Raw genomic sequence first — 27,985 nt, 5'->3', positions numbered from 1 at the left:
ATAATTATGCCAAGCTTTGACCAATCAGCCTGATGGTCTTACTGGACATATTTGGGTACAAGCAATGTTGATTGCTCATACATTATTTATGTATTTCCTAACATTAAATTTAAATGACCTAGAATATCTCGAAAAAATACAGAAATTGTGTGTAGGAAAAATCGTTATTAAAGGATTAATTAATATGCTCTTTGGTGAGCTATACTTCACTGAGGCTTTAAGTGTTCGTAATAGGATACAAAATGGTATCTTGATTGCAAAACGCAGATTTATCTAAATTTATATTTTCAAGTACATCTCACAATTCAATCAGCCATCATCATCAATCAGCCTAGGCACCATTTCACGTCCGGTTGGCACTTTTCTGATTGTCACATTAATAAATAGCGACAGAAATATAGATGGACTTGAAACGACCACGCCAAAGCCAATCTCACTCCCGTCACAACAATTACGGGCGCACATCAGAGCCATGCCCTCCTTCAACACCCAGCGATAGGCGCAATTGCCTGCCTCTGCAACCACCTCTCAGTCGTACAGTCCCACAAAGTCACATACGGTTCGTATGTGCAAAAATGCGCTTCAGTAGCGAAACTTTCGCATCCACCCACCATCATCATCGTTGGTTTCATTCATACCGAAATTAGGGTGTCCCAGAAAGACTCAATGCTTAAAAAGTAATTATGCTAAACCCTAGAATGAAAGATCTGTTCATTTATAGCATTTTTATAGAATGAATCAACTTTCTAAATAATCGTTTAAATGCACCTGTTTTTTGGATTTTTTGGTCTTCAATATTCTTGATCAAAACGATAGAAGCATGTTAATGTGTTCTACAAAAATACTATGACTAATCATATCTTTCATTCTAAGGATTGAGCACCATGGCTTTTCGAAAATAGTTTTTTTCTGGCCTACCCTAACTAACATACACCCTGTAAGAGCGCAATCATACGAATTATCAGGTCGTCAACACGGAGCCGGTCGCCGTACCGTAGCAATTGCGATCCAACTGCGCTGATACGCGGAATACGGTTTCCATCCATCTCGTCAGGGTTTTTTTCAGGAGTGTACGTACAATACAGCGAAATGGCAAACAGCAACGTCGAGTTGCACCAATCGAAACGTGACAATGTGCAGAAACGGTGGAATACCTGGGCAGTTGATGCATGATGGCAGTCCAAGAGCGATGGGTGGTGAATCACGAACTTGGCTTTGTTTCGCACACAACAGTTTCGGCAATGCGGCGAATACCAATCAAAGTCCTGTCAGATTGCGGTGCCAACGATTACCTGCTGAAGGATTGATTGATGTGGCCAAGTTTGGGTTACAATACTGTGTTTTATGCACGTTTCAATTGTTGGTCATTGCCAACAAGTACCCAGTAGACGTGCTTTGCCAAAAAAATGCGAAAGATGCAATCACTACAAGACATCGAAAGGATCCAAAAAGTCTCTAAACAAAAACTGCATCAGACCCCAAACAATAGTCATAGAATTTTATCGAGTTGAAGTCTTTGGTAAAGCAAATTTCTGAAAATAAACCACGGTTTGCTAAATTTCAGCTATAAGGGCGACTAGGTAGACTTGATCCCGGGAAACTTTATCCCACCCTATTTTCTCGGAATCAAAAACTGCTGAAAATCAATCAGATGGTTTAAAAAAATTTCTCATGTCTCAATGTCCATAGCTCTTCACGGTCGATGGTATCATAGTCCACTTTGAAATCGATGAATAAGTTGTGCGTAGGGACTTGATACTCGCGACACTTTTGGAGGATCTGCCGCAACATAAAGATTTGGTCTGTAGTCGATCGCCCGTCCACGAAAGCAGCTTGATTACTACCCACAAATCTGCTTGCTAGCATCGATAGACGGCGGAAGATGATCTGGGAAAGCACTTTATAGGCTGCGTTAAGAATGGTGATCGCTCGATAGTTCTCACATGCTAACAATCGAATTTGTCACCCTTTTTGTATATTGGGTATATTACTCCGTCCTTCCATTCCTCCGGTAGCTGTTCTGTATCCCAGATCCTGACTATCAATCGGTGTAGACAAGCAACCAACCTGTCTGGGCCCATTTTAATAAGTTCCGCTCCAATACCATCATTTCCAGCTGCTTTATTGTTCTTGAGCTGTTTGATAGCATCCTCAACTTCACCTATTGTGGGAGTTGGCACTTCTCCGTCATCCGGCGTACTGATGAAGCCATTTCTTCAGCTGCCTTGGTCTTCCTCATCTTCGCATTTTCAGGTGTTCATCGTAGTGCTGCTTCCACCTTTCAATCACCTCACGTTCGTCCGTCAAGATATATCCATCCTTATACCGACACATTTCGGCTCGCGGCACAAAGCCTTTGCGGATGCATTGAGTTTCTTGTAGAACTTACACGTTTCTTGAGAACGATACAGCTTCTCCATTTCTGCACACTCTTCCAGGTGGCGCTTTTTATTTCGGAATAGATGGGTTTGCTGTCTTCGCTTCTTTTAACATCGTTCTCGCTGCTTTCTTCTCGTTCAATACCGTCTGACACTCCTCGTCGAATCAACCGTTCCGTCGATTTCCTTCCACGAACCCAATGGCACCTTCCGCTACGTTATTAATGGCTGCTTTGACAGAGGGGCGTCGGTGGGCTCTCTCTCTCTTCCGGCAACGCTGCTTCAAAGCTTTGCGCGTAATCAGTTGCGACTTCGGGTAGCTCGAGTCGTTCCAGATCATACCGTGGCGGGCGTCGGTACCGAATGGTACGGAAAGTCTTCAGCGCACTTTAACCATCACTAGATAGTGGTCCGAATCAATGTTTACGCCGCGATAGGTTCTGACGTCCGAGAAGTGTCTTCCATCAATCAAAACGTGAACGATTTGCGATTCAGTCTGTTGGGGTGATCTCCAGGTGTACCGATACGGGAGACTGTGCTGGAAATAGGTACTACGTATGACCATGTTCTTGGAGGCGACGAAATCAATCAGTCTATACTATGCTATACTATGCTTAAGTGCTGTAAGACATTACGGACATTATCCTAATAACTAGGAGAACTTGAGCGTACAATTTAAAAATAAAAATTAAACATAACTCCAAACAACACTTTCAAAACTTTAGCTTATGATTGTATGCTGCTTTTTAATTGAGATCTTATTGATCATATCTGACTCTTATGAACAGTAAAATCCAAATAAATATAACTTTAGTAGGGTAAAAGCAGTAATTTTCGACCTACAAGAATTTTGTGGCAATTTTTGGATTTTCATACAAAGTAGGCAAAATTGTATGAATGGGTCGAAAATTGGTGCGCTTCCTCTACAAACAGTGAACTAAAACTGAAATAAGCGAAAGCAACAAAAGTAAAGATGCTTTTGAAAAGCAAGGAACATCCGTTATTATTTGGTTTTCACGAATTTAAAACCGTACCACCTAAAAAGTATGATGACTTATTTCAAAATCAAAATTTTGTTAGTTTATCGCACGCAAGTTAACCGAAATCAAATCTACAAATTGGAGGTCGAGAATTTACAATTTGGGATGACTTCAGCTATACATGTAAAAAAAGGTTAATAAACCGTTGTTCATGGAATTTGTGCAACGTTCAGTTGTGGTTTCCGGAAAATCTTAAATTATTCTGCGGCATAGTTGACTATTGATGCTTGACCATCAGCATAAAGTGGTTTAAATACTTAACAAATTGAAGAATTCATTGTATGCTTTCTTTTCTTCTGTAAATTTTGGTTTGGATCTAAAAGTCGCTATGAATAATAAATCGTACTGCAAGAACTAAACAACTTTTCCCAGACTGTATAATTCTTTTGTGTTAACTTATAGTTAAGTTGGACATCTGATTCTGATCGTTAGTTACTAACTATTATTTTTAAGACAGACATTTGAAAATAAGGTCTGCAAGATTAATTTAAAATACTAGCTTTGTTCTAAAAATTCCATGGAACAAAAAAATAAAGAATGTGCTATGCTTTCCATGATTCTCTTCCATTTTGTACCGCTGTTCCATTTTAATTAATCTCACTCATTATTTTTAATGGTAACGAAATTGGATTTTAATGTTATACTAAGTAGCACTCGAACTCAATATTAAAATTGAAAAGGAAAAACTGAACAAAGTACAATGAATAGCCCATAACCGAAATTTAAAAGTCTAAAAGTTTTCATTGAGGTATACTTATGTTTTGTTATACAAAATATACCCACAAGTTGCATGTAAAATTTAACGAAACGTGAATAAAAATGTTCAACAAACTACCCTGTATGATTTGCTACAAAAAATATTTAGTAGCATGATGAAATTGGCTCCGCAATGCCTCATAGCGCTTGAGCCTATGAAAAATCAGCTATTTTAGGGAAAAAATTTAATGTATATAATAACGGTTTGATGTAGAGAACATACAAACATGATAAACTGTATTAGAATGCCACATTAGTCTATTAATGATTAATGCTTAAAATGGTTACGTCGCAAAAAAGGCGTACCTCAAAATTTTGTGGATCTTTTATTCAAAACTCCGCCCAGATGTTACAAACAACTAAACAAACCAACTTTGAAGTTTCGATGTTAAATTACATTTGACAATCATGGTCAATGAAAGCCCGTTTAAATATCTCTAATTTCCTTTGAATTTCCAGACTTGTACCATAAAAAAAGCGTAACTCCAATACAGGTCCCACGATTTTTTTCCAAATTTTGCCCGGACATGCAGGCTAGCCATAAAAAACGACTGGTGAGGACAAATTTGATGGAGATTTTCTTCTGATAATAACGATCTGGGGAGCACTGTGCCTTACTTTAGAACATGTGTTCGAAAGAAAAACATCTAACTTTTGAAACGCAATTTAGAACCAAGTCATAATGTATGATCTTGCCAAACCATGCGTTTAGACGTGAAGTTTCCTCAGTCTGGCCTAGTGAAAAGATATTAGTTCTTATGGTATAAGCAAGGCCCGTGATAATTTTTTTGTAATACTTTCAAAGTCTACTGAACAATCAAATTTCAACCAATAGTTTTTCCGCAACGGATCTTGGAAGCTATTTATAGAATTCCGTTATGAAACTTAAAAGTTTTCTTCGGAAAAAAGTCCTGTGATTCGCTTAGTTATAACTCATTTTTCTCAGAATTCTCCAATCAAGCAGGAGTTCTGAATTTATGTTATTGGAATTCATAAAAATGGAAATGAGAATTTCACTATCTTAATCGATCTTAGCATGTAATTTATTCGAAATTTAATAAATTTTGATTCTTGATTTCCAAATCTTCATTTTTGAATTCTCTCTATCTTCCTCACGTTATCGACATGGCCACTCTACGTTGATCAGCAGCAACGACGCAATAATAGTATGCTGTTGATATATACCAACGGATAGACCCTGAAACCCCATCCCCTCCAAAAATGATTGTACTCCCTAACCTCGACTAAACCGCGAGATTTACCTTTCCTCAAAACTAGCATAGTTCCATAACAAAAAAAATATTATTTAAATCAATAGCACTCGGCTCCGCAATGCCTAAGGGCGCTTGAGCCTATTATATAAGTTTGTTCTTAAGCAAAAAAATGCCTATCCTCCTTCATTTTTCCTTGAATCCTTATGTGGCTACCGATTTTGACGATAATAAAATTATGGTTATAGAAAACATAGTTTTTTTTGCAAGTTATTATATTTTCCGTGTACTAACGAAAGTACAACAAAATTGTTCAGCGCCATTAAGGTGAAGATGAATCGAAGCCAAAGTTCAAATTTTCAAGAGCACGGATCTGGAGAACCAAACACCTGTTTGAGCTGAAAACCTAATCGATTGGTCACCGCCAGCTAGTGACCAATCGATTAAGTTTTCAGCTTGAACGGATGTTCGGTTCTCCAGATCCGTGCTCTTGAAAATTTGAACTTTGGCTTCGATTCATCTTCACCTTAATTCTTCAAAGTTTGCAGAAAAAACAGTGTTTGAGGAGCGTGTTAATATTGCTAAACCCTTACACAGAATACGCCTAAGTGTGCATTGAAATGTAGCTGTAAACTTTGCCAACCAAGGTAAGATCATAAAAAACGTGTCTAAAAAGTTATCAGTTTTACAACAGGTGGGAAACAGGTGAGGATCACTGAAAAATGTGTGGTTTCTCTTGGTGTCCATCAGTGTTTGCAAAACAAGTCATTCGAACCATTCCTGAAAACCATCAAAGTTTTGGTGGGCTGTAACTTTTTTTTTGGCATATTAGCACCTTACTTTCTTTGACAAAGTTGTAAGGAACATTCTAAACCATCCCTTAGTGATATTTTTATGGTTTCAATAAAATAGGGATCTGATAAAATCAAAAATGCAAAACAGATGGTTTTGTGAATCTATAATAAAGGTGAAAAGGTAGAACGTCGAAACGAACGAGGTAGAAAGATCGAAAGACAAAATATCGAAAGGACAAAAGTTCGAAGGTGGAAAAAGAAGGAAAAAAAGGTCGATTTTTTTTTCAAAGAAGTAATTATCATTTTCAACTTGTTGTCCTTTCGGACTATTGTTCTTTCGAACAATTTTCCTTCAGACCTTTTGTCTTTCGGTCTTTTGTCTTTCGACTTATTATCCTTTCGACCCTCTGTCTCTGAACTGGTTCTCCCATAGAAAATTCTATATAATTATCAATCGCGATAGGATCAGTCTCTTTCAATTTTGACCATTTTTTGAGTATAACATGAAACTTATCATGTGTTATCTAATGCCTTAAGAAACAATGATTCTGGTGTTTCGAACTCAGAGTTTAGTCTTTCATCGATTCCCTCAAATTTCCATACTGTTATCGCTCAGGAAAATAATTGTTGTTCACGCCTTCCATGAACGTGTTGGCCCTGTGGGAAACCACTTACAGTATTGGACAAGACATTTGAAATTTTCCTTACGAAATGGACAACTTTAGAGGATTAGGATTGAGTTATTTATGGGACGATTTGAATTAAATATTCACAGTTCATCAAACATAACTTGAATTTCAACATATGTTTTCAAGTGCATTTGTTAATAACCGTTTCATCAAAAAATTCACTTTAACCAGATCGTTGTTACGTTTGAACCCGTGTTTGAAAAAATACTCAAAAATAGATGTTAAAATTTAAGCTATGTCTGACGTGCTGTGAAAATTTTATTCAAATCGGTCCGTAAATAATTGAGATCAAGCTCACCAAATTTTAATATTTTGTATGAAAAATTGTAGTGTATCGTCCAACGTGTAACGTTGAAAGATTCAAATGATTGATTCAATTACCAAGTTGTTTTTTTGTAATTTTAAATCCATTTCTATCTTTCCATGAGCAATTTTAATCCGATTAAGGATAGTTTTTTGCCAATATGTTTGCAACACCTTGATCTAAATGATTTATCTCTTTTTTATTGTTGCATGAAATATGTATAAAAAACTTTCATTCTCTGAAAAAAAAAATACTTCCTATGTTTCCTGTAAATTAAAATGGTACAAAATTAGAGGGCATTTCACTGTAAGTAAAGATGAATAAAAAATCATAAAAATAAAAATCGAAGTAAAAAAATGCTCTACTGCGAAATTGATTTCGTTGAAGCAGAACTGATTTGCGTGATCAATAAACTATTTATAAAACAGGAAACCAATCATTGATGGAAATTAAAGTATCATTTAATTGTTCAAACAAACCATGAATATCAATGTAGAAACTCCTTCACGCCACCATGAGCTGCAATGAATCGCATCACGCCTAATGTGATTGAACTGTTTATGAGGCTTATTTGTTTTCCGCAACCCAAGGCCATTAATCAAAATTGAATCAACTTTCAAATCATCATTAAAATATGAACAAGCGCCCTCAACTAATCAACACCCTACACATAGTAGGTACACATTTTTTCACACCTATCCCTCCAAATGAGAAACCCTATTAGACGAAAATTGCTTTTGGGCAACATAACCAACCGATTAATTAGCAGTGTGGAAAAATAACAAAATACTAACCAGTATCAATATAATTACATTGCTCGGCTTCGGTTCTGCTGCTGATACTTGTTACATTCCAACGTAGCTCAGCTTCACACATCATCGGGCGGGTTCATCGCTTGTTCAGGCACCCAAATCACTTGCACACTTGGATTTTTATTGCGCATCTACCCGCAACCATAAAGCATACACCGCCCCTTCTAAACGCACCTTACGATGTTGAACACCACCTCGTTACAACTCTTGTGCACCCTCATACAAAAAAAAACAATATCAGTAGCACACAAAAAGCACACCACCGCGGGGGTTTCGATTAATTCGATTCCATTTTTTCGCTTCGATACGTCGGAACAATTTTTCGGCTTTCGATTTCACTTGAGCGCGCACCCCAACAGCAAAACAGCCCCCTTCTGGTGGTAAACAACGTTTGCCCTCTTGTTATCGTGTGTTGAGCTGAGGGTTGTTGTTGTTGTCGATTGGATTTTGGACCGATCAATCACTCATAAGGGAGCCCCGCCATGTATCATGAAACAACTCACAGACGTGATTGCAAAAAAAAACTGCCCCGCATTTCGTTTTCTTCGATTTACAACCTTCGAGTTTCACCGCGTGAAGATGCTTCAAGGATTCCTCATCTCTCTCTTGCTGCTCGAAACACGTGTTATCACATTCAATATCCGATGCGCTTATCTTCTTCGGCGTCGTAATCTTCTCCAGCTACAACACTTCATTCACTTATGGTGGTACGAGAGTAGTTCAGCTTAGCAGCAACTTTTCCACAACATGCATTTTTATTTTCGAATCCTTTTTATGGTCAAGTCGCTGGCAGCCAGGCAAGCACAATCACATCTCTGTTGTTGCAAAAACACAGAAATTCGCCTCGCAGTTACAGATGTAAGAGACCCGTTCGTTGGCGCAGAGCACCGTTCACCGTTCATTAATTTATTTTCACTCGAACTCGGTGTTTCTGTGTGTATGTTGCTCTTTTTTCTTCAGACTTCGCCGAACTTCCAACAACAACTCCGGGTGATGATACTATGGTATTTGGTTGGGTAGTTGATCAAATTTCACCCCGTGCAGTCACTTGACGTGGGTTCACTACTTTTTTTAGTGCACAACAACCTTTTTGTTTCGCATTGGATCGGGCTGGCTGAAAGAAAGCATCAACAACAGAAAAGAAATAGTAAAATTAGTTGGGTGTAGTTCATGCGTGAGCAAGGCTACTGGGTTGAGGGGGAAAATTTTCTGAAAATAGAGGTGATGACGGGTATTGATTGAAACGGAACGGAGGTTGGTGGAGACTGTTTTTATGCAAGGCTAATTAAGCAAATAACTTGCACTGCTGGATGGTTTTGATTGCGACAAAGTTTCTTTTAGTCTTTCCTATGCTTTTATGGATTTTTTTGCTAACTCTGAGGATTGATTGGATAAACAGAACGAAATTCACTACATTTTCCATAGCTGTATACTATACAGCCAACTTTCCATAACACTGTATTTCACGGTTTTGTCTCAAGCACCAAAATACCGCTAATTATCTAAATAAGGAATGCTGAATTCATTGTCGTTCTCAAAAATATCATAGCACGCCTGGTTTTCGAGATATTGGCTGTTGAAAATGCAGAACTTGACTATTTTAGCCAACTTGTGTGCAAGTTTGCTGACTTGTATGATAATTTATTTGCTTAATTTGCCCTAGATTTTAAACTTCATGTGTATAACAATACTTATCAACAAAATTCAAAATGATTTCGATGTACAATAATTTTTTTATGGTTTAAAAAAGTAATTGGCCATATAAGAGAAACGGAGAATTTTATATGGAGACTGCAAGCATGTTGGAAAAAAACGATTTAATCTAAATTTATTCGCGCAATTTCTACCAAATTATGATGAAAGTTGAATTCCTATTTTGCATGATTGGTGGATTTGATCACAAAAAAGTTTGACAATTCACACCTTACATTTTATGTAAACATCAATAAAATCAGCAACCCCAAATTTTCTGGAGACACATAATTTGATCCTTGAGACACGCAAAAATGTAATTTATGTTCGCTGTTAAACCCTTTGTTCTTGATGGAGAATTATGGTTGGCTAATGAAAGTGGCCTATTTTATCATGTGAGGGGCCCAAAAGCAAAAAGGTGTAAGTGACATTTTGGTCGGTTTTGAGGTTAGTATACTGAAAAATTTTACTTGTCTCTTTCAAACGATATTTTTGATGATTTTTTTTTTTATTTTTTATAATAATTCGTAGAAAATTGACTCAATTCTATGGTCCCAATATAATAGGGTCCTAAAATGTTCAATAAAATCTTGTTTTTATTTAACAACACGAAAGAGTATGTTCCAGCAACTACTTTAGCAATTTCTTCCGCTCAAATAACGGCTATAACATATTTAAACTTTAATTTCAAAAATAAGTCCAAATATGAACCATGACACTTTTGATCAAGTTTGACGTTCACTTAGTCGACAAAAACGCCACAGGGGTTATAGTTTTAACACTGGGGTTGTTCTTATCTGACATTTCGAAAGGGACACGGAAAACATAATACACTCAAAATTTGAGTTTGAAGCAAAGGATGTGACAGAATCTCAAAAATCAGAAAAAAATGTTTTTTGGCCGTAAATCAACGAAAACCATTTGAAAATTGAGTAAACATGTGTTTCTGGCCTAAACTTAAGCGTTTGGTACTGAAATTGGGACCGGGTTTTAGGACCCTATTTGCATGGAAAAGAAAAATACTGAGAAAAAAAAAACTTCAAACTCGTTCTTCTCGAAATCAGTTTTTGTCAATTACACTCCTTTGCTTCATACCCCCTCATTTATTGAATAAATGTTTACATTAAACTTGAAATAATTGAGCTTTTAGAGAACTAACCAAAATGATCATTATGGTTCAGAGTAGTTTCAAGGTTTATATTTTATTACCAAAACATATACATTTAAGAAAAACTAACCAATATTTCGAAAATCGACAAAAATTGCTCTTATAAAAACTAAACAAAAAAGTCGCCATCAAGAAACATTGACCCAAACATTTGTTTTCTAACAAGATTCTATGACGGGATTTGAAAAAAAAATTAAAAACCAGTGGCCCCGGCAAACTTTGTCTTACCATCAAGTAAGCTGATGTAAAACGGCATGAAATTGCCCATACAAAATTACACATTAGTCTTCTACGGTTATCCCGATTATTCCGAAAACTTTTCCAAACTTTTTCCTCGTACTTACGATCACATTTCATCCCTTTTCGAATGCAACAGTGGAAAACTTATGTCATTCTGTTCATCCGTTGTCAAGCCATTTCGTGACATACAAACACCACTTTATTTTAATTTATATAGGGTGCAGAGCTACTTGGGCACTTCCATGATTCACTTTGGCATGGGGGGTTTTTCTCGGCCGAATTGTCTGAAACTTTGCAATAAGAAGCACTTTAGTACGACGCATATTGTGGCCAAATATGAGCTCTGTAGCTTTGAAAAAAAACCCACTGTCGAAGTGAATCAAAAGTGCCAAGAATAGGTTCCGGCTCCCTAGATAGATAAGGTTTCGTGTAATTCAAAATGTATCTTTAATGAATGTTCGAATCCTCTGAGCAGAATCTCAAATAGAGAAACTTAAAAGTACTCCATCTACTTTTAAGTTTCTCAAAATGTATGTTTTAATTTTTTTTTTCATGATAAAAAAATAAAATTCTGTTTCAGTGTATTTTTTCCTTCTTGTAGCTTTGAAAAAAAACCCACTGTCGAAGTGAATCAAAAGTGCCAAGAATAGGTTCCGGCTCCCTAGATAGATAAGGTTTCGTGTAATTCAAAATGTATCTTTAATGAATGTTCGAATCCTCTGAGCAGAATCTCAAATAGAGAAACTTAAAAGTACTCCATCTACTTTTAAGTTTCTCAAAATGTATGTTTTAATTTTTTTTTTTCATGATAAAAAAATAAAATTCTGTTTCAGTGTATTTTTTCCTTCTTGTAGCCCAAACGGCGGTTCACTACAACTTCTCCATAGAACGTTTTTCATTGAAATCAACAGTTTCAAAGCTAAAACTTTCCGAATAAACTGCATGTATAAACTCATAGACAATTTACAGAAATAATTCTTGAGTCAAAATAATTGATATATCTATGCAAAACACTTATACTACCATACCGAAAACATGTGCAAAATTGAATTCAAATTGCAAGTTATCAAACACGATTTCCAATATTTTCGACTCATTCTGAAAGGAATTCATCATAAGCCTTTCAAAGATTCGTCCGTCCAATTTTGGCAACACGTCAAAAAATTGCTAGTGGCCAAAATCGAACCGTTCTAAAATTGAACGGATTCTTCATGATTCATTTTTCTCATAAAATTTATTGTGAATTGAATTACAAAGTGATCCTACAATATTAGTTTTGATTAAATTGAGTGTTGCCGAAATTTAACGGTTTTGTGTTGCCAAAATTGGGGGCCTTCCTTAGCCGAGTGGTTAGAGTCCGCGGCTACAAAGCAAAGCCATGCTGAAGGTGTCTGGGTTCGATTCCCGGTCGGTCCAGGATCTTTACGTAATGGAAATTTCTTGACTTCCCTGGGCATAGAGAATAATCGTACCTGCCACACGATATACGAATGCAAAAATGGCAACTTAGGCAAAGAAAACTCTCAGCTAATAACTATGGAAGTGCTCATAAGAACACTAAGCTGAGAAGCAGGCTCTGTCCCAGTGAGGACGTTAATGCCAAGAAAAAGAAGTGTTGCCAAAATCGAACGAGTACTGTATACAAATTACCAAGTAATGTATGGTAGGGCAAAAGTTCAACCTTAGTGTAATATGTAATCGAAAGTACAAAAAAGCTAACAGTTGAAATAATTTCTACCGTAATCTGGGGAATGAATCTGTAACGAATTTGATCAGGTTGGTATCAAATAGCAATTTCTTCCAAGAATGCTAAAAGGCATCACAGACATTCCATGTTTTGTAGTTCATAGATGGCTAATTGTAATTAAGAACTGTTTTATTTTTAATAATGTTAGTTTGAGTTGAATACTCACAGTAGTTTAATAAAATATTTAAAAACCGTGTCTACTTTAAGGGAAATTGTCTACATTTAGGCGTATCATGCTGATTTCCAATCTTTACCTTTGTAATAAAGTGTTCAAATACACGAGTTGCAAGAATTTTCACAAAATGTTCTAATTCTAGGAACCCAAATTTAGTGAACATTTTTTAGTATTTAAGCTAATTCCATAAAGTATTCAATGTTGTTTTTTAAAAAATCAATTACGTACACTGATAGAGGTCAACGAGGTACTAATTTTGTCAGTATTAGGTTGTCAATACCTCAATTCCTAACTAGCATCGCAACAAAAAGTTCTACAAGAGTGATCGATTTGCCTCCGGTTTACGGTACTCTGTGGGCTCTTAGACCTTAAGTATATTGGCTACAGCTTTAATGAACAAACTTATGCCAGAATACTTATCTATTTTAGTTATAACAACTTTGAAATTTATTGTCTTCAACTCTAAGAACCAATATGGGTCAAAAATTCACCGGTTAAAATACAAAATATTGTTAATTTTCTCATTTCCCCTTTATCAAGTCATAAAATTTGCAATGGAATCCTGACAAAAACTTTTTTTTAATATAAGGAATTACATCATAAAACGTTTCAGTAACTCTATCAAATAGGAGACTTCCTGGAAAATTTCTGAACTATTTTTAGAAAAAAAATCCAACATGTTTTTGGATGGATTTGTATAAAATGCTTGTAAAAAATTATGTGAAAATCATTGGAATTCTAAAGAAATCTTTTAAATTATGCTCTAGAAATTGTAAAGAAGAGCTCATGAGAAACTAATTATAAGTAGTGTCCAAAGTAATCTACAAGCTGTTCTGTGAATCTATGTAGAAATTTTGGTGATCTAGGAGTAATTCTTGATTTTTGGAATAATTGTTGGGCTTAATTCTAGAAAAAAAAATTATAAAACATCAAAAGAATGTTTACAGATTGTTTCAATGATATACCTGAAAGAACTTTTGAGCATGAGCATGCGCATGAGCATAGATGACCTTACAATTCGTAGTTGCTACTCCGTGATTGACCAGAACAATCAAAGTTGCACAGAAATTAAATGAATGGGGCTTGAGATTAGCTTACCATTCTCAACGTGCACAAATCGAGAGTTCAAATATAAAAAGTGAACAACACCGCCCGCCACGTTATAACGGTCATAGGGGAAGGGAAGGAATGTTAGTTAGACAACCGTTGTTACTAGAGACCGAGTATATCTCTGCATCTCCACAGTTGTCATGGAAAGGATATTGGGTTAGTGGGATAAGGTAAAGATCTGGGAGTCACCAATGGTTGATTTAGGATTCGCAATATAATTCGATGATCGCATTGTACGGATCCAGGAAAAGTACTAGACAAATTCGGGAGTTAGTTTTGGATGAAATGTTTCAGGCATCTATCTTATCTCAATACGTGTTTTTGACTACACTTTTCTAACTATGAATGAATAATAGGGAACAGGTATCCTCCGTAGTTTAACGTTTCATGCAGAGGTTGTTTTTTTGCGTAAAAATTGTGAATGGACTTTCAAGTTTACATGCCCCCTCCTGACGGAAATCCTGGCTACGCCCATGGCTCTAATTTCTCCATCGGGTCCTCAGCAATATCATTTTCTGACTTTCTAGAAGTGTATGCTTGATTTCATAAGAGCATTTCGATTAAATGTCTACAAATATTTTATTAAGAATTTCTCTCAAGACATCTCCGGGAAATTAACTGTGGTTTCCTGACAAAACTTTCAAATGTTTTTTTGTCCTTAAGAAAATCTTCAAATATTTACTTTTTTATCTTTAGTAATTTTTCAAGAATTGATAATGATAACTCGTTCAGGTTTATGCCTTCAATGCATGAAAGGCAACCTCAAAGAATTCTTTTTGAGATTATCCAGGTACTTAATTTCCCCTCTGACTTTACACCAAACCAGGAGTTTCAAACATTGTAAAAAATACTCCAATGATTTTTCAAGTAATGTTGGCTTAGTAGTTTTAAGATATTATCACAGCAATTTGAACAGAAATGCTGATTAGGCTTCTTGAAGGATTTTTTTATATTTCTTCAAGTGCAGGAAGTAAGGCTTGGGAACTATCCCTATATATTTTGCCAAAAATTTCACCCCGGATATTTTAGGAATTACCCTGGGCATAGCGTAAAAATCATGTAATAGCGCCTGCAAGTATATCTCCAGGAATTTCTGTAGGATTCCATTAGGGATTTTTCAAGAGTGTTTTATGGAAGTTTTCCTTAGAGTCGTTTTAAGTTCCTTTTCTAAGTTCCTCGAAAATTGATATGAAGATATATCGAGTGGTTAGAGTCCGCGGCTACAAAGCAAAACCATGCTGAAGGTGTCTGGGTTCGAATCCCGGTCGGTCCAGGATCTTTTCGTAATGGAAATTCCCTTGACTTCCCTGGGCATAGAGTACGATATACGAATGCGAAAATGGCAACTTAGGCGAAGAAAGCTCTCAGTTAATAACTGTGGAAGTGCTCATAAGAACACTAAGCTTAGTAGCCGGCTCTGTCGCAGTGGGGACGTTAATGCCAAGAAGAAGAAGAAGATATCCAAAATCGTAAATTCCCAAGAGTTATAAGAATTTAACCAGAAGTACTTATAAAGTTTGATATTTGAATTTCTGCAAGTATTACATATAACAAATTTCAACAGGATCATTTCATGGATACACTAGAAAAAAGATTCAGAGATTTTTTTCAGGATTTAATGCAATGCTTCTTTTGAGCTTTTTTATAACTATAAATTATTTGTGAAAATCTCTAAGGACACTACTAAAAATAAGCATAATCCTAAAAAAATATCTTCAGATATTAAAAAAAAACTTCTGGGTGAATTTTTATGGAATTTTTTGGAAAATGCAATAATGTTAAAAAGAATGCTAAGAAGGTGCTCCCGAGAACAGAGGTTTGGAGGTCCTAAAGAAGTTCGCACAGAAGTTTTTTTTTATTAACCTCTGTATAAACTTTGGTGACCCAACAGCATTTCTTGATTCTTGGAGTAGCTGTGAAATTGATAATAAATTATTATTAAAACAATGTTTTTCTCAAAATTATCTTTGAAGAACTTTTGGATTAAACCTTGAATATATTTTATTAAAAATCTTAAATGAAATTTCTCCAAAAAGATCGATCGTTCATAGAGTTCTGAAACAGAAAAAGACTAGGAGCAATGTCTACAGAAATATTTGGACGATATCCCAAGAGTTTAAAAGAAATCCTTGATTTTGTCGAATTAATTCTTGAAATAATCATTGACAGTATTCCTGAAACAATCCCTAAAGTAATTTTAAGTGTAATTCTCAAAGGAATTCAAGAGGAAATAAAAGAAGGTTTTTTTTTTTGAAAAATACAGGAATCCAAAGGAAGTAGTTTACGGAGGAATCTTTGCAACACTTATGTTTTGTTTTTGAAGTTTTACATACAATATATTATCTGGGGAAAAGCTAAAATCAAATTTACGAACTTAATGGCCTTGCTGCTCAGAAAAAAAAATCAAGAAGGGTGTAAGTAAAAAAGAAAGATTGATATTCTTCATAGTTCCATGTTTCATGCAAAAAGGATTCAGAGAATGTGTATAATGAATGTATTTGCATCTAATTGGCGAACCCTGGCTACGCTCGTGTATTCTAATACCAAATCGATCTTTTAAGATTGGTGGCCTCCAATACCAGACACAATCTGAAAATATCTCGAGTTCTGTTAATGTGTACATTGCATGCAACATTCCCAATTGTAATTAAAGTTATACTTAGTCTATAAAACGTCCATCCAAAAACCTCTTTCATATATGATGAAAAATTACACATATTACCAGTGTTGTTCAGAATCATTTCCCCGAAAATAACATTTTCCGAACTACGAAGCCACGAACTACTACAGCCATGCTCTATCCTCCTAAGATAGAAAAGCAGATGGTTAAGCTTGAGTACTGCACACAAAATCGATCAATTTTAATCCCGGAGAGCCACAATACAAGTTTCGGTGAAATGAAATGAGTGAGTGAGTGAGTGCGAATCATTTCACCGAAACTTGAATTGCGGCCCACCGAGATCGAAACTGTCGGATCCCATGTGCTACAGTCAAGCCCAACCACCTCCCCCTCCATCTCAGGAATACAACGCACAGTTATAACAGTTCATGGCTTCACAATTCGAATTTCGGGGAAATGAGTCTGGTCAACACTGCATATTACGGTGTTGTTCTAAATTTGCAATCTTCTTATTTTTTCTTCTAATTCAATTGCACGTTATTATGATACCATGAACGATAAAATCTATGAAAAATTAATATATTTTGAAACACTGGTGCAAAAATAACAATGGTGTCATTTAACAAATCAGGCTGTCCGAAACTGGGATACAGGAGGTGCTTGACCAAAATTGTAATTTGTCCACCTTTAGCTAAATTATGTTGTGAAATACATTCATACCAAATTATAAGTGTATTCAATCATGCTGGCATAATCCAAATTATTTTTACAAATTCAAAAATAATATTAATCTAGTTGAATCTTATTTTTCAAAAAGTCGTGCATATTTCAAGGATGTGTTATTCTACGCACACATTGCTCTCCATAATAACTTTTTTCACTTCTAATACATCATTATGATTGAACCATGATTTCTGATTTTTTTTTTCAACTATGTGTGACATTGGGTTCTGTCTGGTATTTACTGGCGGATCTCCCCCTACAATCGATAAGTCAAAGTGTTGAAAAACTGGACATCCTATCGTCAAAGAATATGATTCGCAGATTTCAATTGTAATGTAAATTTGCACATTCATTTCCTAGTCGTCTTGTGTGCCAAAATTAAAGTCAATTCAGAAATGCTATTTGCATTCATGAAAAAAGCTATCTTTACAATTCCAAACCTGTTGACAACTTCCTCAGTTTATCTCGCTCCTCTTAATATTTGCATACACTTTCACCAAGACATTCTCTATATTCCTTCAACGTCATAACACGTTTTGCGTAATCGTTGTTTTAGATTGTCAACAACGTTATCATGCCTTTTTCTCTGGGCATTAATGTAGCTTTTCAAAATTTCATATTTGTCTGCTTGGCCACGACCACTTCAACGCTTTTATTATTGATCATGTCTTCTGAGGTCAACTTTTAACATTCTGCACTTCTATCTTCTGGTTTCAACGTTATCAATGCACCACTTATTTTGATTACATTTCAATACTCTTTATTACAGGCCACGTCTGAATCCAAAATCACTCTGAACCTCCAGCTTTCACGTTCCTCTAAGCAATCTTCCGAACCACTCATGCACATTTAACCACCATTAGGTAATTCCTCCGACGATCCATTTTATGACTTGCACTTAGCGTGAACTTTGATCTCCACCTCCGATACCACCGATTTCAGGAGTAACAAAATCCGCATCATCAACTGAATCAAAACTATTCATCACCAAATCAAAACCCTCCAACCGCAACAGCAACAAAAAAAAACTTACATCAACGAAAAAATCTCTTCGCCTTTTCTTCGCTTCCCACCTGCATTTGCCAATATAGCGAAAACTGTATTCCTCAAAATTCCAGTTCACTTTCACGTGCGTCTTCCAAAACCGCGCGCGCTCACGTTTTTAGCTCGAGGCAAGTTTCGACCAGAGGCTGAGAGGCCCCTTTTGGCGCTTTTGCTCGGAAGCGCAGGCCGATGATGTTATTGTTTTTCTGTTTCTTCGCTTCTTTTGTTTTTGTTCGCGTCACAGTATGAAAAAGAAAAATCCAATAATCGCGACTTTAGTTCCGCGCGAGACGGACGAAATGATCGGCGCGCGATCGAGCGGCGGCAGCGGTTCACCTTTTTACACACGCGCTCTGGAACCTCTCGTGAACAGGCTTCGACGGCAACTAACTGAACGAAGAGCGCTAGCCAGATGTGACGAAAATACGAGCGAACGAACGAAGCGAAGCGAACCGAGCCGACGATCAACCACCCCCAGCTGGGTGGAAGCTCTCGATCGGAGCTTTTGGCGATCGTGTCGAGACGAACATGAAAGCGAAAAACCGGAATGGCGGCCGATCGTCGTTCGTTTGTTTACATTTTGCTTCGGGATCCGACTCCGAAGAGGGAGCTTTTGCTCCGAAGTGTTTTATGCTCCTGTGTTGCACAGCACTTCCCCTATGTGAGATTGCTTTGGCGATTCACCTGTTGCTGCTGCTTTGAACGGTCAAAGTGCATTGCGGTTGAGAATGGCAAAGCGTTCGGAAAATTGAGATAGGGCAAACCGTTATAGAATGCGCCGTGAGATGTATGTAAAATGTAAACATGTACCTGGGACACGGTCATATGGAAAATTTAGATTCTCGCTCCAGTCCACTTTTTGGATTGCATTTAAGTTCCATAACAACTGTGCAAAAATTCAGCTCGATCGGTGAAACTTTATTTTAGCGCCAGCCGTTCAAATTTTGTATGGGATTTATCATGGGGAAACTTACTTGTGCAAAGAAAAATTGACAGAGGTTGCCCATTGTCCTCTATAAAAAAAAAACTGAACACAGAACAATCCAATGCTTGTGAAAAGTTATCAAAAGTTATTAAACATAGACGATAGGCTATTCTGAAAAAAACCGAGAAGATTTAACAATTTTTGTGGGAAACGTGACGATTGAGCGTAAGCGATGAGCGTTACGTAATTTGTGGATAGCGTCTAATCCCTTTAACTTTATTTTCGACAATGTTGTACCGGAATTTTTCGAGAATCCCATCAAGAGTATGCTGAAAAATTCCTGAGGGATATTTTAACATAATTTATATCACATTGTGTATCTGTGAATTTCAGGAGGAGTACAATTTATTTTACCGAAAATATTTCAAGAAATTTCTCTCGGTATTCTTCCTAACATTTTCCTCAAATTTCATAAAAACATTCATCCGAAAGTGTATTAAGAATGCTACCGTCAAACGGGGTAACTTGCAACACATCGACATGTAACAGAATTGTCATTTCGTTCTGCATTGAGATGAATTGTTATAATTTATTCCACCGTTTATTGACCTTAGGTATACAACAGTACATTTTGACGAGGGTTTGGTTTTATTGGTTTGTTGGAGGTAAAAATCATATTTCACGTTGAATTGTATGAAATTAATGCTGAAAAACGTTCCACGTACCACACAAACGGTAGAAATATGTATGTTATTCGAGGCACTTGCTGTCAGTTACAGTACTTAGTAGTGTACAAATTGACAATATAACTGATTCAACACTATAAAAATCCAAAAACGTTTTTGACTACCTATGTGGGATTTCAATTGTTTGATATTTTTGGCCGTTGATCATCGAAAACACATGAAAAGGCAAAATTAAAGATATATTTGTTCAGTGACATTATAATTTTTTTAGCTTAATGAATTCAATACACTTTTGGTACTAAATATTGGAAAATTTACATGAATATCTTTATTATTAGATTTAGTTTTCCTCATGAAAATAATAAATAATTTTGAATATCTGTATTTAAATTAACTTGCAGATCTGCTATTGGGAACTGTCTATATAAAATACGATGAAAGTTATATCAAAACACCAACAGAAACTATTTTAAGACATATATATATCGTCGCTTTAATTTAAATGTGTATAAAATATAATTCATAAGAAGTATAACTTAAAATACCATTGTATTTGGAGAAAAGAATGTCTTTTCAGTAACTTTCAAGACTTATGATATACTAGAATTTCCCCGTGTGGACACCCTATGCAATGCCAATGGAGTTTTCAATCGAATTGGTTTAATACTCATAATTCAATCAATAATAATTAGTTTTCTAAGAGTAGAGTAGCCTATTTCTGATTATTGTAATGCTTTTACTGCACTTCAGTCGTCGCGCTGTTGTATTTTGTATAACACTGTTGAAAAAAACTTCGCTTTTCGTTCACAACAGCAGCGTTGTGGTTGTGACGGTAACAAACCGCGCGACGACTGAAAGGTAAAATGATCATAATAACACGATATAGGTTAAGTTTTTCATAGTGTACTTTAGAGACCACTGTGTGTTGCTTGTGACCCCACATCAGCGATAGCATTAAAAAAGTATATTTTTCGTCTCTCCTGATCCCATAAAACCCAATACTGATCAAATCAATACCCCTTGAAATTCTGTACGTGGCAATGAAGGGACCAGATAGCTTTTGTCTCTTCTGAATCCTCCAATTTTTCATCCTCATAGCATTGAAGTTGTAAGTTACCCCGTTTGACGGTACCTAAGTTTCTACCATAATCATCCATAATTTGTTTACTAAGAATCCCATATAAAGCTTCCAAAACTTTCTTAAGAAAATTATAATCGACTCTTTTCCAGGTACTATTATTGAAAAAATAATCCGTAGAACTTCTTAAGGTGACACTTCTGATAAAAACTCGAGCATAATCCATAATGAAATCAATTTGAAACAAGAAAATAAAATTAGGTATACCAAATAATTCGAAGGAGATTTTTTTTTATTATTTCATCCGGAATTTCAAGAGGTGAGTCTCCCCTAGATATGTTTTTTTTCAAAAATGTCAGCAAGAAATTTCTCAGATATTTCTGTATTAGAATTGGCAGAATTCTCGCTTAACTTTTGATCTCGACCAAAAAGCTATTGGTAACCGAGTGTGTAGCTCGTTGTTTTAAGCACATGCATGGAGATACAAACAATCACCACTGGGAGATTGAGGTGGATATGTCTCAATAGTAGCATTGTTAAATAACGAGTAAATTCGCTTGTTTGATCTGTTACAACAAGCTACACACATGGTTACCAATGGCTTTTAGGGCGAGATCACAAATTAAACGAGAATTTTGTTATATGTTTCCTAACGAACATATACAGCAACACTGGTCGAGGATCTTTTCGTAAAGGAAATTTTCTCGATTCCCAGGGCATAGAGTATCTTCGTACCTGCCACACGATATACACATGCAAAAATGGTCAATCGGCAAAGAAAGCTCTCAGTTAATAACTGTGGAAGTGCTCATAAGAACACTAATCTGAGAAGCAGGCTTTGTCCCAGTTGGGACGTAACGCCAGAAAGAAGAAGAAGAAGAACACGTATTTTTATACGAAACTGTTTATTTTCGAATAATAACTGTGGAAGTGCTCATTAGAACACTATGCTGAGAAGCAGGCTCTGTCCCAGTGGAGACGTAATGCCAGAAAGAAGAAGAAGTTATTTTCGAACAAACTCATGAGTTCTTTTGAAATACATGCAAATCAAGGTAATTTCGACCAAAATCACATAAGTTTGAACATATATATTTCTCTTGATGCCATCGGGTTCTGCACAACTTTCTTCGTAACTTTTCGTTGTGTTACTGACTACATTTTCTTGAAAAAATCGATTGAACTTGCTTCTCTCCCATCCTTTTAAGATGTCGTTTGATTATTGCCCATTTTTTTCCAATGGGGCGTTGTTATGGGCAATTCGGTAGAATCTGCAATATTTCAACAAATTCAGCTTTTTCCTTCTTGAACATCTCCAAAGTAGCTGAAGCATAGCAAGTCGATGCCCGGTCTGACCAAAACAATGGAGGCTTGGTATGTTTTCGGTAGATGGGCAGAAGACGTTTTTTAATGCATTCAGTTCTGTAATTTTCGCCGTTGATTGAACCCGTCGTGAAATATGTAGTACTTTTCATACCGCAGGAGCAAATTGCTTGTCATACCAAAACTTCTTTTTCCCAAATTTTTCTGTTTGGATTTTGGAATTTACAACTGTTTTGATGTCAACTTTTTTCTGCTGTCAAAATAAACAGTTGAGTATAAACTGAAACAAAAGTTTAACTTTTTTCTTGGAATTTTCACACCAAAATGTTAACAATCAGGTGTCCACTTTCTTAAATGAACAGTCCTTAATACAGAAAGAGATTGTCTGATATGTAGAAGCTGACCGTTTCAAAAAAAATGTTTAATATTTCACCAAATTAATTTACATGCATTTGCCAAAAAAACATAAAAGGCATTAGGATTACCGTTTTGATTCATATTACGGACACTTAAGGCCTCAGTGAAGTATAACCCTGCTTGGACCATACAAAATAAATCATTCTGTATGATTTTTTAACGTTATCGAGTGTCGGAAGCCCTTAACTTTCGGATGGTGGGTAAAGAATACGCGTCCGCAACTTGAATAATTTTAAATAAATCAAAACGTGTGGCCTTTTCATGATTCTTATTCCGGACGCTCCCTCACTTTTGCCTCATATTCCGGACGCTTTGATTCAAAATACGGACAGCTCATGATAATCATTAGTGGAACAGTCAAATCATCAATTGAAATCGTTCAACCACTTAAGAGACGTCTAAGGTAGTTGGGCATTATAAATTTGCAATGATATTTATGGAAAAAACCTAATAAAACGAGCCTCGAAAATGAGAACTTTTGGACGGCGGAAATTGAAACATTTCGTGTGAAATGTTTCCCATGCAATCGAGAGTGTCCGGAATTTGAAGCTGTCCGTAATATGAATCAAAACGGTATCCGGAAGAAAATTAAAATTAGTTCCAACAAAACATTTGCCTTGACTTCAACAAAAATTTCGATTTTTTTATTTCCTAAAACCTAAGAATAAGTTCTACCAAGATTCAGAATACAAATATAACCAGATTCAGCAAAGCTGATAAAAATCATTTTGACCAGAATAAACATCTGAAATTCTCATTCCCCTTCCTTCCAGTACTCCGCCAGTAATTGTGTCAAAAATAATACCAAAAAACATATCAGCTGGAATTGACAGAATTTTTCTTCAAAAAATTTCGTAATAAGTTTTATTTAAAATTTATGTTTATATTACTCTTGGGATCTTGTAAAACATTTCTTCAGGTATTATGCCAGGCATAACTTCGCGCCTTTAAGTCTTCAAAGAACACTAAAAAAATCCAGTTATTCTGTAGAAATTTTCTTATTTTCATACAACATGTTTGTACATGTAGTTGCTGTTTCGATCATAACTGGTGTGGAAATCCCAAAAATAGTGTATTTTTTCCTGGAGGCGAATTCTGTGATAATACCTTAGAAAAATTCATAAAAATATTTAAAGAATGATTCCCAAAAAAATCTTTAAAAAAAAATTCTGAATTCCAAGAGAAGTTCGGCTGGATTAATTTCTGAATTTAAAAAAAAAAGTAAAATTCCTAATGGATGCCTAGTAGGGTAAGGGATCTAATTTTCGACACAGTGCTAATTTTCGACCCATTGATAAAACAAACGTTATTTTAACTACTATTTGAAATTTCCAAACATTTATAAATCACTGGAATATGCCATTGCTGTTATATCTATCATGATCCAATAAAAATTGCATCTATATAACGGAGTTTTAATCCTGAATTGATAAATCCTGATTTTCTTGTGTCGGAATTAGTCCTTTTTCTTCCATTGATGAAAATTCGTCACATATTGATAAGGCTCAAATCAGTATAAAAACTGATCAAAGTGATGTCTAATCGATAAAGTTTGGTGAAACCTGATAAAATTTAAGCAAATTGTAATTCATTTTGTGCATCTATAAGCGAAAATAAATTTTATTACGCGTTTGATATTGTTCGAAAATTGAAACACCACGACCGGTCGAAGAAGCATGCCATGATTTCAGCAGGTGATGTGTTTTAGTTTTCGACCCTTCATCAAAAGTAAACATCGTTCATAGTGGTGGTTGTTTTTTCGTGGAGTTGAATTTCTTGCTTCAACAGTTTTTAACCGAAACGGTAAGAAAAATACTGATCTTGTTTCAATGTTATCAAAATTATATGGATTAACATATTATAGCGCCCAAAAAAGTACAGACAAGTCTACGCAGAAGCCGACATCCAGCAAATAGCATCTAAGGTAGTCAACAAGAACTCGATTATGGAATTTCGAAATTTCATATACATATTCAATTCAAGATTGGCGAAGAAATATCTATCAGTTCGTTATTCGTCCTGCACCGACCACAATGGAGGAGGAGACCGAATTTGAAGAGTTGATATTCGGCAGTCAGCGACGGGGATGGCTAGTGAAACGTGACTCAATGTTGGAGCATGTTGAAGGGTTTCTTGATATTGCTGAAAGGCAAAACTATTTTAAATACAACCATCCAGGTGAATTGATAGAGCAAGATAAATAATATCGCAATATTCTTAGAAAGGAGTTGAAGAGAGAATCCGAAATGAGGAAACAAGCCCACGCTGAAGCAAAACGATTCGAGCAAAATTTGTAGTGAAAAAAAGAAAACAATGTACCGAAATGACCAATAAAATAAAAGTCAAAGCCTTAAAAAGCAGTCAAAGTCGAATGCTAAAAGAAGAATTTGAGGTTTTACTTGAACTATTAAATAATGAAATTGAATAAATGTTTTAAACAAAATGGTTTTACATGTTTAAATGACAATATCCCATTACTGTACTATATCCTATCGCAACAGTAGAATATAATGTAGTTTGATCTACGTAAAACCGTTTAAATGGTAGAAAAATCAATCAGTGTTCATGAATGTCGCTTTTCCTTGGTCGTACAGGTTGTACATAAGGATCAAGAATCCATCATTCAATCATCAGCAATAATCTAAAATGAAACAAAAACACACATTGAACATTGCTTAAATTTGGAGCAAAAAAAAACGTAAAACGATGATGGTTATTTTCTTCTCAAATTATGATATCGTAGTTCACAACTTAATCACGCAATTCCACAAACAAAGTATTAAACTATTGACGAAACGTTTTACCAAGTCCGTCACACTCGGGCTCAGATTGGGTACCACTTCTAGTACTGCATTTCGTCCCTCGGTAGTACAAAAGGTACCCAAGTTTGACAGATCGCAGTACACTTTTCACGGCATTCTAGATTACCTTATGAGCCATAAAATTTTGGGCAACTGCAAGGGACATGGAGGTCTTTAATTTGTCTTTGGTTTTACATTCAATATCTTCAAAGGATGTGACAGGGATACAAAACCAGTATTTATGGTATTCAGGAGCCTTCCATAGATCTATCAGATAATAACTGTTGAACTGCTTATCATAAAGTTCGTTACGGATATGGGAAGCATACACTGTTTCCACTGGAATGTAATTCTAGAGGAAAAATCATCGAAGAATATTCAACAGTTTCAAGTTTTTTTCATACAATATACCCGCTATATTGTTTCAATCTGGTACAGGTCGAAAATTAGCACATGCATGGGTCGAAAAATAAAACAGTGGGTCAAAAACTAGCACAAAAAGATAAAGTCATTAATCTATAAAAATACAAAAATGCAATGAAATATCATCTAATATAAGTTATACATGAACAAATAATATGTTTTTCTATTCGACTGCCAAATTTGAATATTAGTTGATGCTTTTTTACAGGGTTTTTGGGAGTATGCTGGTTTCATGGGTCGAAATATAGTGCTTTTACCATAGACATTGATGGAGGATCTTGTTAATGAATTTTCACTTTCTTGGAATGCAATTATCCATCCATTTACGGAAAATTCCAAGAACTAAATTCTAGGGAATAGTATGAAAATTGCCGTAGTTTTTTCTTCCAAACTTGAAAGCTTGAAAAACACAATATTTTTCAAATGTTCTTCGTTGAAGCAATCCAGTAATCTTTTAGAGAATTAATAGATAATATGCTAAGATATCGATGGAGTAATGTATAACATCGTTTGTAGAGGAATCTGTACTAACATTTGTAGTCAAAACAAAATAAGAAAAATCTCTTTGAAGATTCTCAGAATAAAAGCCTGTGAGTTTTCCCATGAAAAACTCAAGAAATATCAGCAAGAATCATTAGAGTAATCCCTGGATGAATTCTAGGACAGTTTTCTTGGAACTGGTTCCGGAAGCTCGTAAACCTTTAAAAAAGACCTACATGACAAGGTTTCGTAGAGGTTTTCCAGAAGATCATTTTTAAATTACTGATTGAATTTCTGGAAATTTCTAGTATACTAAGTGCTTTGACGTATTCCAAAAATACATTAAAAAATTTGAAGAATATTCTGGAAGACGTTATATTTCAAATAAAATAAATTGTGTAAGATTCCCGGAGAAATATTCGAAGGAATTTCTGAAGGAACTGTTGGAAGAATTCTCGGAAAAAAAGTTCTTCTTCTTTTTCTTGGCATTACGTCCCCACTAGGACAGAGCCTGCTTCTCAGCTTAGTGTTCTTATGAGCACTTCCACAGTTATTAACTGAGAGCTTTCTTTGTCGAAGTTGCCATTTTCGCATTCGTATATCGTGTGGCAATTATGATTATACTCTATGGCCAGGGAAGTCAAGGAAATTTCCATCACGAAAAGATCATGGACCGACCGGGAATCGAACAGAGACACCTTCAGCATGGCTTTGCTTTGTACCCGCGGACTCTAACCACACGGCTAAGGAAGGCCCCCAAAAGAAGAAGAACTCATTAACAAGTAACGTTGTCCATATTGAAAATTGAAATCTATCAGGATCACTAAATATACAAAGCGATTTAAGACACTCTACATCCAAGTATAAAGACTAAACATCCATGGGTAAAACGAGATTTAAAAAAGACAAAAAAAAATTATTGCAACGGATATTATGTCCGTGACACCAGAATACGCTAGCCCCCCTGAACCCTCTCCAAAAAAAATTCCCAGCTACGCAAAAATGGCAGTTACTTAGCAAAAATGGACACCCAAACTCAGTATCTGATAATGATGATGATGATATCATCAATATGATCATATATCATATGAACTTCGAAGACATGTTTTGTTATCTTATCTTCTTCTTCTTCTTTCTGGCGTTACGTCTCAACTGGGACAAAGCCTGCTTCTCAGATTAGCGTTCTTATAAGCACTTCCACAGTTATTAACTGAGAGCTTTCTTTGCCGATTGACCATTTTTGCATGTGTATATCGTGTGGCAGGTACGAAGATACTCTATGCCCTGGGAATCGAGAAAATTTCCTTTTACGAAAAGATCCTCGACCAGTGGGATTCGAACCCACGACCCTC

General features: G+C 35.8%; 1 protein-coding gene across 4 annotated transcripts in view; it reads right to left on the bottom strand.

The window, feature by feature from the left end:
* The window catches only part of LOC23687720 (mucin-5AC), a 418,483-nt gene extending 399,592 nt beyond the window's left edge, over positions 1 to 18,891 (bottom strand). The window contains exons 1-2 of one of the 4 annotated variants that reach the window (XM_021840758.1): positions 18,493 to 18,891; positions 7,967 to 9,098 (exon numbers count right to left, since the gene is read on the bottom strand). The gene's annotated coding sequence lies outside the window, so the exon portion shown is untranslated. The remainder of the gene's footprint in view (positions 1 to 7,966; positions 9,099 to 18,492) is intronic. The other 3 variants (XM_021840761.1, XM_021840762.1, XM_021840760.1) reach the window with 3 other exon arrangements.
* Between the last annotated feature and the right edge of the window lie 9,094 nt (positions 18,892 to 27,985).

Source organism: Aedes aegypti, chromosome 2, assembly GCF_002204515.2.
Source record: "Aedes aegypti strain LVP_AGWG chromosome 2, AaegL5.0 Primary Assembly, whole genome shotgun sequence".
Classification (NCBI taxonomy): domain Eukaryota; kingdom Metazoa; phylum Arthropoda; class Insecta; order Diptera; family Culicidae; genus Aedes; species Aedes aegypti.
The sequence above is the reverse complement of the archived record's forward strand: the minus strand, read 5'-3'. Positions and strand labels throughout refer to the sequence as shown.